This window comes from Antechinus flavipes, chromosome 1 (genome assembly GCF_016432865.1).
Source record: "Antechinus flavipes isolate AdamAnt ecotype Samford, QLD, Australia chromosome 1, AdamAnt_v2, whole genome shotgun sequence".
Taxonomy (NCBI): domain Eukaryota; kingdom Metazoa; phylum Chordata; class Mammalia; order Dasyuromorphia; family Dasyuridae; genus Antechinus; species Antechinus flavipes.
The window spans coordinates 248505166-248517075 of NC_067398.1; the positions used below are offsets into that span (position 1 = coordinate 248505166).

Genomic DNA, 11910 nt, shown 5'->3' on the forward strand with positions numbered 1-11910 from the left:
AGCAGTGACTTTTTTTTGTCCTTATAACCCCAGGGCATAGTACACTTTCTTAAATAGGCTCCTAATAAATGTTGGATTATGAGGGAGATGAACTCCTCAGAGATATTTTCACATCAGCATCTTTTTTTTTCCTCAGAGTATCTACAAACTTTTTAAAAGTCACCACCCCAAAATGGAAAATAGTCTCATCAAAAATAGGATCTCATCTCTTTTCCAAGTTTATCTCAAATTAAAGCAACCAACATGTAGAACTGAATCTTTTATTTTGTTTTGTGACTGTTTAACATAGTAACTATTGTGGTTTTCTTGACATTATAGATCTTTAATCATTATTAAGGATATAGAACTTTATTCCATCAGTCACTCAAACAAATTAAGACAACATTTATATATCCACCATTTTCTAGGTTTTTGGTAATCTGTGTGTATTTTTCCCAGATAACTTTGCCTTCTTGTGTCACAAGCCCACCTCACTTAGATTCACTATGATGACAGTCCCTTTAGTAATAACATCCACATCTATATATTGTGGGTATGAGGGATTCTTTTTTACAGCAAATATGGGTAAATAAAAAGTGGCTTTAAGTTCAGAATAAGCCTTCTTAAAAAAAACCTATTGACGTAATAAAACTTTCACCTTTTAGTTGTTTTTGAGTGAAGTCATACTCAACAAAGCAGACTTCAGTAACCATTTTCTTCCAAGCTTCTTTCTCTTCAATGGATGAAGAACCTTTAACACTTCTATTTTTCCCTGGGAACTTCCTATTTACCAGATTTTTTTTTGTTTCTGTTTAATCATATTGAAAAGGATTTTGGCTTGGGGCTGTCTCTTTCTGTTTAGTAGAAATTCAGGCACTGCTCCCTGGGAAGTTTTTTCATCATTCATTTGCTTGGTATTTCTGTTTTTATGCATCTTTATCATCTTTTTCATCTGAATCTTCTCTATGTTTATGGTAGTTTGGATTTTAGACCAATCATTTTCTTTGCTTTCTTTGAATGTTCATGAATCTCTTAGATTTCCTTCTTTTTCTTTTCCTCATGGTAATCTAAGTGATAGCCATACTATTTTTGGGATAATTTTTATATTCATTCGGTGGCATGTATTTTAATTAGAACCATGACATGGTTTATCCTATAAGCTTTCACCTATTTGTTGCTTCCCATGTTCTATGACTAGAAATTCCTGTATCTCAAGATGCCATTGACTTCCCAGAACTTCAGGATTTATATTGACCAGCTTTAATCTGGAGACACCAGTTTAATACATCTTTTTGACTTGTATTCTTCTTCAGGAGAATATTTATCAAGGCCAGAACAAATGTCTTATTAAAAACATGTGGATGACAAGGAAAACTTTTATCCTTTGTAACTGAGACATTACCAATGCCAGAAGAAAGTAGGGAACAATATGGATTCAAGCCAATGCTTTGCAGTTATTTAATGTTTTGGGATTGTCTAGCCAAAACAAAACAAAATGAGACAGAAAAATAATACCTTTCTCTAATATCTCTTCAGCAGCTTGCCCTATTTAGTCCATATTCTCCTTTGAATTCTTATTCTATTGTACCTTCTGAATTCCTTCTCTTGCTCACAAATTCTAATTTGTTCTATATCTTTTTCTTTACTCCATCTTTTGTTGCTTATTAAAACTTGATTTTTTTCTTGAAAATATCCCATCCCTTGCCACTCTCTCTAAAGTTTCCTTCTCTCATAACAGACCTGTCTACCAGATGATAGATCTATTGCCAGGACTGTCTTAGTTCAGGTCAATGTAGGGATGAAAGGAGATATTTAAAAGTCATAGAACATTTAACACAAGGACATTGTCTTTGCCCCTAACACAGAAAATATAGACAATGAGGATTTAGCGATTCTTGGCTTTTCTGGTCAAAGCTATATTCATTTCCATGTGAAAATGTGTATGGTCAGTAGAGCAGTTTAAGATGACTCCTGTGGACTTTAGAAATTTTTCAAGTTTGAGGGACTTGGGACTTTTAATGCTTTTAGTGATCAGGAAGTTGCAGTAGGACATCTCAGGCAAATCAGGTGTCCTCTTTTAGGTAAAGCCTCCTCCCTTGTTTTTTGGGTCAGGGAAAAGAAGATACAGCAGGAAATCTCTGGTTTTATCCCCTTACCTCACCTTACTATCAAAAACACAAAAGGCCAGATTGAGGAGTCAGAAACTCCTTGCTCTCAAAACATTTTCTAAGTCTTCTCTTAGCCACAATCACTCAGAAACTTGTCTTCAGAAGGACACTTTATCTAATTTAACAGCACCAGAGTCATACTACTGGCATTTACTGATCTCTAGATCCTTTTCTTTGCCTCTTAAATAAGTTCAGTACCTGCCTGAGTCTATCACTCCATCATGACTCCTCAACCTCTGCCTTCTTTGATGACTTCCATAGTAACAATATTGACCTTTCAAACCCCTGGTCTCCCATTTTTTTAAACTTCTTCTGTTAGAGTTCAAATGTTGGAGTTTGTTCTTCTCAAAGCACAGCCGGTTTAGAGGCTTGGAGCCCTTCGGATGTCTCCAAATCCAAAGGTTCTGTCCTTCAGCCTCTGACTCTGCTTTCTTCTGCCTCCAACCAAGACAGAGATGGAAGGTCTCTCTTATCTCCTTCTGGGGAGCCCAGCCACCAACTTGCTGTGGAGAGAGGGCTTCTGGCGTAGCTCCACTGAAATCTGTCAAAGTGTTCTCTGCACAAGAGTCGTTCCTCTCGAGTTCAGCGCGATCAGCCAGCCAAGAGGAAAAAATGTATTCTGCCATAGCTCCCTCATCACTGGCCTTTTATATGCCTCTTCTGAGAGAATGGGATTATGGGTTTTCTCCCATAGTGCTCTCTGGCCCAATGAGCTTTAAGGGAGGTGTAGAAAGTGTACTTTGTGAAGCTAGCATGCTTGTGGACTCCAGTGAGTAAAGGTGTGAACACAAGCCTTGTCTTAATTAGTTCTACTTAGTACCTTGTTTCAGGTTCTGGCCAAAACAACTTCTTGTAAGATTAGATCAACTCTAATTACTTAGCAGTTAGTAAGGATTCCAACATTCTTCAACCCTCTCATTATCTCTGTTTCTAGTTTAGTTTTGACTTCACAGAGGGATATTCATATTTTAGATTTTGCCATCACCAAATATAATTTTTTTTCTTCAAGATCTTGACCTTTGAAATTTCTCTTATTGGCCTCCTGTTGTTCTTCCTCTCCCATTGCCCCATTCTTTCTGAACTTCCTTTTCATCCTAACTTTTATCAAGAGCTTCTTAATATTTCCTTATTAGCTTAGTCTGTCCATTTTCTATCTTTACTTTCCCCCCTCACAGTCTTGATCCTCTGGTTAATTAATAAAGCATTGTACCATTCTCTAAATGTCCTGAGTGTGGTGTAGTAGATAAAATGTTATATTTGGAGGTAGGATAATCTAGGTCCAAATTCTGCCTCTAATAGTTACTAGCTGTATGGCCCTGGACAAGTCACTTAATACATTTGTTAGTTTCCTAATTCTATAAAATGAAGATAATAATGGTATCTACCTCAGAGGATTGATAGGAAGATTAAATTAGATAACATGTATAAAGAGCTTTGCAAAACATAGCTGATGGAAATGTGAACTATTATCTTTGAGTTATATAATTTGAAAGTTGAAAGTGACTTCAGCAGTCATATCATCTGAAAAAGAAACATGTCCAAAAGGAATCGTCAATATATATATATATATATATATATATATATATATATATATATATATATATATATATTTGGCAGTCATCCATCTTCCACCTGGAGATCTCTGGTAAAAGGAAGATTCAGTACTGTTGTGATGGGAGGCACCTGCCAGTGGTGCTGGAGGTCTAACTCAGAATGGATCTCTTCATGTGAGAGTATTATGATGATGATACAAGGAGACTGAGAGGCAGTTGCGTTGTCTGACCTCTCTCCTCTTCCCTCTAACTCTAATTTATTTCATTCCCAATTGACAAGGAACATCTGCATCAAAGGCTGCTTTGCAACTTCAACTGTTATGATTCACAGCTGTGGAGGCTCTTGGATAATCGATGTGACGCTTCACCTAGGCATAGTCTTTAACCAGTACCTTTTGAGGCAGCCCATTCCAATTTCGGAAAATTTTCTCCACATCAAGTCTAATGTTTCAATTAATTATAAACATTTATTAAACGTATGTTAATACATTAACTGAGTTAAGTATCTAGAATATAAAGACAAAAGTGAAAGAGTTCTGGCCTTTAAGAAGTTTATATTTGAACAAAAGAGACAACACATACATAATACTGGCATATAAAAGAAATGTACAAATCAAATACTGGGCAGCTTTATTTTGGAGGGGAAAACACTAACAGCCAGGAAGATAAAGAAAGACTTTATATCAAAGACAGTGATTGAGTTGTCTTTTTTTTACACCTTGCTAATTTTCAATCTTGTGTCATTCCTACATCAGCCTTTTGCACTCTTGTTCTCAAGTTGCTTATCCTGCTGGAAGAAGTACATATTACAAATCTATGCTACTTAACCTTAACTGAATCTTCACCACTGCACTGTACTTTCATTAATTTCAATTGATTTCCTATCTTATACCCTACAGTAACTGGTCCAAATTTTCTCTGTCTTCAAGTCCCCAGTTATACTTCCAAACCTTTCCCTTTCAGAAGATGATTTTGTCTCTAATTTACTGAAAATTTGAGGTCATCCATACTGAGCTCTCTTTTCTCCCCTATTCCAAAACTACATTTTCATGAAATGAAATGGATGAAAATCTATATTTTCATCCATTTTCTCCTTTTGCTCCATGTTCAGAAGATAAGGTGGTTTTTCTTTTGAAGGGTCTATATCCTTAATCCCATCCTTTCCTATATCTTTCAGGATGTAAATTGTATGCATTTCACTTTTGATCTTTTTCCTTTTTTTTTCCCTTTGGATTCTTCTCTATTGCCTATTTAATTATTGCCTTTATTTTTGATGCCCAGAAGGTTGTTTATGGATCAAAGACATATGGTGTATCTTAACTACTCAGTGCTGATGAAACCATATTGATTAGTAATAAGGACATGATCCTGGACAGGTGGGTTGAACACTTCCATAGTACTCCTAATAGACTGTCATCGAATCAATGCTGACACCATTGACCATTTACCTCAGGTTGAATTCAATCCCTCTCTAGACAAATTTTCAACTAAAGCAGAGGTTTTGAATACCATTAGGCTCCTCTTCTGTGGCAAAGCACCTAGTGCTGATTCTATTTTAGCTGAAATTTACAAGGTAAAGGTCCATTATTCTTACAAAACTAACTGAAATTTTCCAAATTATATGGTAAGAGTTGGTTATTTCCCAGGAATTTAAGTGCATCTTCATTGTCCATCTCTATAAAGGCAAAGAAAATAGATTATCCTGTGCTAATCACAGGGGAGTCTCTCTCTTAGTCATTGTTGGCAAAATTCTTATCAGAATTCTCCTTAATTAGCTGATTTTTCACCTGGAAGACAGTAATCTACCTGAGAGCCAGTGTAGTTTCAGAAAGGGCTGAGGAATGGTTGATGGAGTTTTTGCTGCCTGACACTTCCAGGAGAAATGCCAAGAGCAAAACAGAGGTTTGTACATAATATTTGTTCATTGGACCAAGTCTGTGATACTGTTAGTTTGATGGCTTATGGAAATTATATCAAAATTTGGTTTCCCAGAGATGTTTGTTAGTATTGTATGTCAATTTCAGGATGGCATGTTTCCTTAGGTTCCAGAAAACGGATGATGCTCTTGTGCTTTCCCAGTCACCAATAGAGTGAAACAAAGGTCTGTGCTTGCTTTAATGGTTTTTAGCATGATATTTTTAGATATACTATCAAATACCTTCAATGAGGATGAATACATCTTTAAGGTCAACTACCATATTGATAATAAATTATCCAATTTGAAAAAGCTACAAGCCAAGACTAAAGTTGAAGGAGTGCTGGTGCATGATTTTTTGTTTGCAGATGATTGTGCACTCAGTGCAATCCCTAAAGATGAGATGCAACTGAGCATGGACTGATTCTCTCCTGCTTGTGCTAATTTTGGCCTACCAATGAAACACCAAGAAAACACGGATGCTCCACCAGTCAGTATGATACCATAGTGAAACCATTAATTATAGCAAATTATAGCAAATGAAGAAGTTCTGAATGCTGTTGATTAGTTCACTATTTTGGTCATATATTTTCCAGGGATGGTCATGTCAATAATGAGGTTGACACACACATTGCCAGTGATAGCTCAATGTTTGGGAGGCTCCAAAGGAAAGTGTAGGAGAGAAGAGGTATTAGACTTCCAAATTGATGGGCTACAGAGCCATGTACTGACTTTATTGTTGTATGGCTGTGAAACCTGTATAGTATACTAGCACCACAGCAAGAAAATGAATAGCTTCCATTTGAATTGTCTTAGGAAGATTTTGAAGATCACCTGGAAGGATGAGGTACCAGACCCTGAAGTTCTTTCTCAAAAACTGCCAAGCATTCAGACTTAATTGCAGAGAACTGAACTCTGTTGGGCTGGCCACAATGCTAGAATGCTAAATGTGTGCTTCTCTAAAAGACTATTTTATGGAGAACTCACACAGGGCAGGTGTCCAGATGATAGACAGAAAAAGTAATACTCTCAGAGTCTCTCCTAACAACTTTAAAATTGATTTTGTGACATGGGAGACACTGGCATAGGATGCCTTATTAGCTAAAAAGAAGCACAAGATGTGCAAATTTGGAGAATCTACCTCAAATGTTCCCATGGACTATTTGTGCCCATTCTGTAGTAGAGTATTGAGAAGTCTTATTAGTCTGATGAGCCATACTCCAATATGATGTTACTTGACTCTAACATAGTGATGTCATTCTGATGCTTTACAGGAATTAAAGACACCAGCCACCCACAAGACTGCTCATTATTTTCACTATCTTAAAAAACAAAGAAACAAACCCAACCTCCTTTTGACCTTTGCTGTTACTGTCTGAAGCTATTATCTTATATCTCTTGTTCTTTTCACTGCTAAACTTTTAGGAATAATCTATACTTGGTGTTTTCATTTCCTCATTATCTATTTTAGCCCCATGTAATTTGACCTCCAACCCCAGCATCCTACTGAAACTATGCTTTTAAAAGTCACTAGTGATGTTTTTAAAATGGTAATTTCATTTATTTTAAAGTATATTTTATTGACTTTTTTTTTGTTTTGACATTGCTCAGATTTCTCACCATATTCCTCCTTTGCTCTCCCAGAGTCTTTTTTAAAAGAAAAAAAGAGAAAACGAAATCAGCAAAACTTATCAATACCTAAAAGAAAAAATCGTACAACATATGCACTGTTCCACATTTGTGGATCTTTCCCAATTCAGAAAGAAATGTGGAGAGATATCCTCTCATATCTCTTCTTTGGTACCCCCTTTGTAATTTTACAATATCCATTTTTTATTTTTTTTTGGCTTGTTCTTTCAGTTACATTGTTTTAATCATTATATATATGCACACACATGTAGGATATATATATCATATATTTTCCCCGTGATTCTGCTTAATTCACTTCAAAACAATTCTTATAAACCTTTCTATGTATCTCTGCATATTTGTCGTCTGTTATCATTCAGTAATATTCTGTTATATTCATGAACTACACTTTGATCACTGTCCAACAAAGAGGTACTACTTTGTTTTCAATTCTTTTGCTACTACAAATGTGTGACTATACATATTTCAGTGTATATAGGATGTTTCATTTTATAAATGATCACCTTGGGGGTTAGTAATGCATTTCTGGGTCAAAGGGTATGGGTATTTATCACTTTATTTGCATAAATCCTAATTGCTTTCCAGAATTATTAAACTAATTTACAGCTTCACAAACACCAATACATTAGTGTGCCAATCTTTCTAACTACTTCAACATTGGCTATTCCAACCTTTTGTTAGATTTTCCTGTTTTTTGGGTGTGAGGTGAAAGTTCAGTGTTGTTTTACTTGCATCTGTCTCATTATTAGTTATTTGGAGCATTCTTTCATGTGGTTATCAGTAGCTTGCTATTCTTTTGAGAATTGTTGGTTCATTTCCTTTGTTCACTTATTGTGAACTATTGTGGTACTAGAGACATTGACTGCTACATGTGCTGCTTTTTTTCTTAGTTCTGATTCTTTTTGATCTTTTTTAATTTTTGGCACTGTTGACTATTCTGCTTTCTTTCCCCTTGGCTTAGATGAGTCTGCTTCACCTTGGATCTTTTCTTTCTTTTCTTATAGCTCTTTCTCAGTTTTCTTTGCTGATTTGTTCCTTTGTTCCATCCACTAATTTTAAATGAATAGTCCCTTGTTCATCTCTCCTTAAATTCTTCCCCTTGATGATCTCATCTATTTCTGTGGATTCAATTATCATCTCTGTGAAAATGACTTCCAAGTCTATATCTAGCCCTCCTGGCTCTCATCTCTATCTTCTTGTTCTCATCTCTGACCTCCTGGCTCTCATCTCTACCTCCTTGCTGGCCACCTCCATCTTGTTGTCCCCCTAAGACCTCAATTACAATACATTCAGAATCAAATCTATCTTTCCTTCTAAAGTAGCTTTTCCTCCCAATTTTCCTCTTTGCTTCTAGCTTCAGATACTTTCATTCAATTAGGCTTGAAATCACAAAATCTTTTACATATGTAATGCTAGATATTTTACAAAGCATTTTTATTTAAGTGGATAAACTTCCCCAGAAGGGAAATGAACTTGGGTTTGCTAGTAGAACAACCCTTTGACATTCCAGGGAGCCCATATCTCTCATAGCATCTGATATTATCTTCTCTGAACTTGTAAAAACACCCTTTGGTTTAGCAATTTTTTTCTTATTGGTTCTTTATTGTTCACATAATTCATTTGCTTTGTTTTTCAAGTAGGAAACTATGCAGAATCTATGCACACAATGTTTTTTTTTTCTCTAAGTAGCACACAGATTTAAGAAATTCCCTTCTCTATCTAGAAGGTCCAAACTTGAGAACACTTAATTTTTGAACTCTAGAAATTGGGAAATGTTTCCAAACCCATGAGCCAATTCCCAAAGCCAGTTCTGTTTAGTAAATCTCCATTCTTTGCTTAGAATGCTAAAATCGAGGATTACCCTAAGATATCCAAAATTTCTCCTCCTTCACAAAATAATTGGGGTTAATGAAGAATCTCAAATGACATGCCTACCTATGCCATGATCTTTAGTCACAAGTCACAAGATACTACTGGGAAAGAGTATATATGTAAATTGTACATGGGCACAGGTATCCCCAGCTGTGTCATGGTCTATCTTTTCAAAGTTCAGGCAAGAAAAAAAATCTATTAGCCTCCATAGAATATGAAGCAGGGAACAGTTCTTTCTTTAAGAGTTGATTCTTCTCAATCATATCACTGTCTTGGAGTTGTTTGAGTCCCATCAACAGGGAGCTTTAGAGTACATGCCCACATTCCATGGGAAATGGAATGTACCTCCATGGGACAATACCCCTCAGATTTCTCTGTACAAAAATTTCTGCCCTATAAACTTATCAGGTTAATTAGAAGAACTCATTAAGTTGATCTGAAGTTTCCCTGCTCTACCTCACAGGGAAAAAAAAAAACCCAATAAAAAACTTTACAAACTGTAAATCTTTGTGTGGATGTTAGGGGTTATTAACCACAATTTAATTAACATTGTTCTTTATTAACTTGCATATCGTCTCATCTCTTTAAAATCCCTGTATTATTTCTTTTCCTTCTCCTCTCCTCTGGCCATTCTTTATCCCTTTGTTCATCTCTTTTCAGATCTCTTTGGCTCTTTAAAGTGATCATTTCAGCTTTGGGATTTGGTTGACAAATTATTTCAGAACCTCAAGCTTTTGAAATGTTTTCCTTTTCCCTTCAAAGAGAAAAGTTGTCTTGGCCTACATTTGATACTTGGAGTGATATTTCCATTTTCAATTTTAGTTTATACTAGATCCTTCTCCAAACTGTTCTTTTCTTCAAAGTCAAAGGGAGCAGATAAGTCAGTATTTTTAAACTTTCCCTTTATTTTTCTTTGCAGTTTATAAAAACCTGCCTTAGTCTTCAAAGCTTAAAAGCCAGACAATTTGATTTCCCAGGGAGATATTTTTTTTTGAGAATTGCTTCTAAAGGGGATTCTGTGGTTTCACTATTCATGTAAATTAACTCACCCTAAAGAATATTTTCTTTAATTTTTGCTTGGTTATTTATTGTTTTCTTATTTTTAGGTATGATTACTCCTCTTGACATCCTGATTAACTGAAGATTGGATTTCTTTTATTGATAATCCAGAAAGCTTATTTTGACTTCTTTGTTCAATCAAATAGTTAAAGAAATATATTTATAAAGTGTTTATTGTGTATCAAATCCTTGGGATACAAAGAAAAGTAAATATAACATTGTTCAAAGAGTTTACAGTCTAAAAGAAAAGATGACATATCAAAAACTACATATATTTGGCTAGATCCAGAGTAAATGGCATGTAATCTTTGAGACAGAAGCTATTAGTGACTTCTCTTTTCAAATGTAATTTTATTTTTCCAATTAAGATTATTTTTTTCTCTCTCTTTCCTTCCCCGACCCTACATGTTAAAATTCTTATGTCAAATATACAGTCAAGTAAAACAAATTTTCACAGTAGTTATGCCCCATTTTTCTCACTCTGCACCCAAATTCCATCAAGTCTGTCAGGAGGTGATAGCATGCTTTTTTATGAGTACTTTGGAATCTTGATTCATCATTGCATTGATTAGAGTTGTTTGTCTTTACAATAATGTTATTGTATGAATTGTTCTCCCCATCTGTTCACTTCACTCTACATAAATTCATGGAAGTCTCTCCAGGTTTCTCTAAAACTGTCTTTTTCATTTTTTTTTTTAAAACATCATGATAGAGTTTTAATATATTCTGAAGCACTTAATAGAACTAGTTATCTTTCCTCTTGGAAATACATTCACCTTTCTTGGTTTATTTTCTCTTTGTTCTCTCATTCTCTAATCATTCTTCTCAGTCTATGGAAGTGATTCATAACATTTCTTTCAAAAATTAAAAATATGTATTTTTAATTTATGAAAAAAACTATTATTTCCATAACAGAATACAATAAAAAGATGATTTGTGCATAAAACTGCAAATCTATTGTGCACAACTTGCTATTGCTTTCAAATATATAACAAAATTATTAGGTAAGTTTCTGCCCCCACTCTGCACTAGAAATGGCTACCATTAGACATACACACATAAATGTAAAATTATTCTATATATACTTCTATTTACCAGTTCTTTCTCTGGAGGCAGAGAGCATTATTCTTTTTATGCCTTTATAGTTAATTTGAGTATTTATAATAGTCAAAATAACTTATCCATTCCAAGTCATTCTTAGAATAATATTGCTATTGCTGTATATCCAGTATTCTCATGGTTCTTCTCATTTTGCTCTTCATTATTTCTTGCAGGTCTTTCCATATTTTTCTAAAATCATTAAGCTTATAATTTCTTACAGCATAGTAGTATACCACTACAATCATATACCAAAATTGTTTGGCCATTCCCCAGTTGATGGGCATCCCTGCAATTTCTAGTTTTTTGCCAACACAAAAAGAATTGCTATAAACATATAACTTCTTTCCCTTTTTTCGTAATTATCTTCAAAAATAGATGAAGTAGTGATATTGCTGGGTCAATATAGGTAGTTTAACAACTTTTTGAATGCAATTCCAGATTGCTCTCCAAAATGGTTTTATCAATTCACAGTTCCACCAGCATTAATAAATAAGTGTCCCAATTTTTCCACATCCCCCTCAACATTTTTCTCTTTTTCTTTTTATCATTTTAGCCAATCTAGAAGGTATAAAATGATATCTCAAGATTGTTTTAATTTGCATTTCTGTAATCA

At 34.8% G+C, this 11910-nt stretch overlaps 1 pseudogene; it reads right to left on the reverse strand.

Moving 5' to 3' along the window:
• Positions 1-356: 356 nt before the first annotated feature.
• On the reverse strand, positions 357-8519 carry LOC127545150 (ribosome biogenesis protein NSA2 homolog; annotated as a pseudogene).
• Between the last annotated feature and the right edge of the window lie 3391 nt (positions 8520-11910).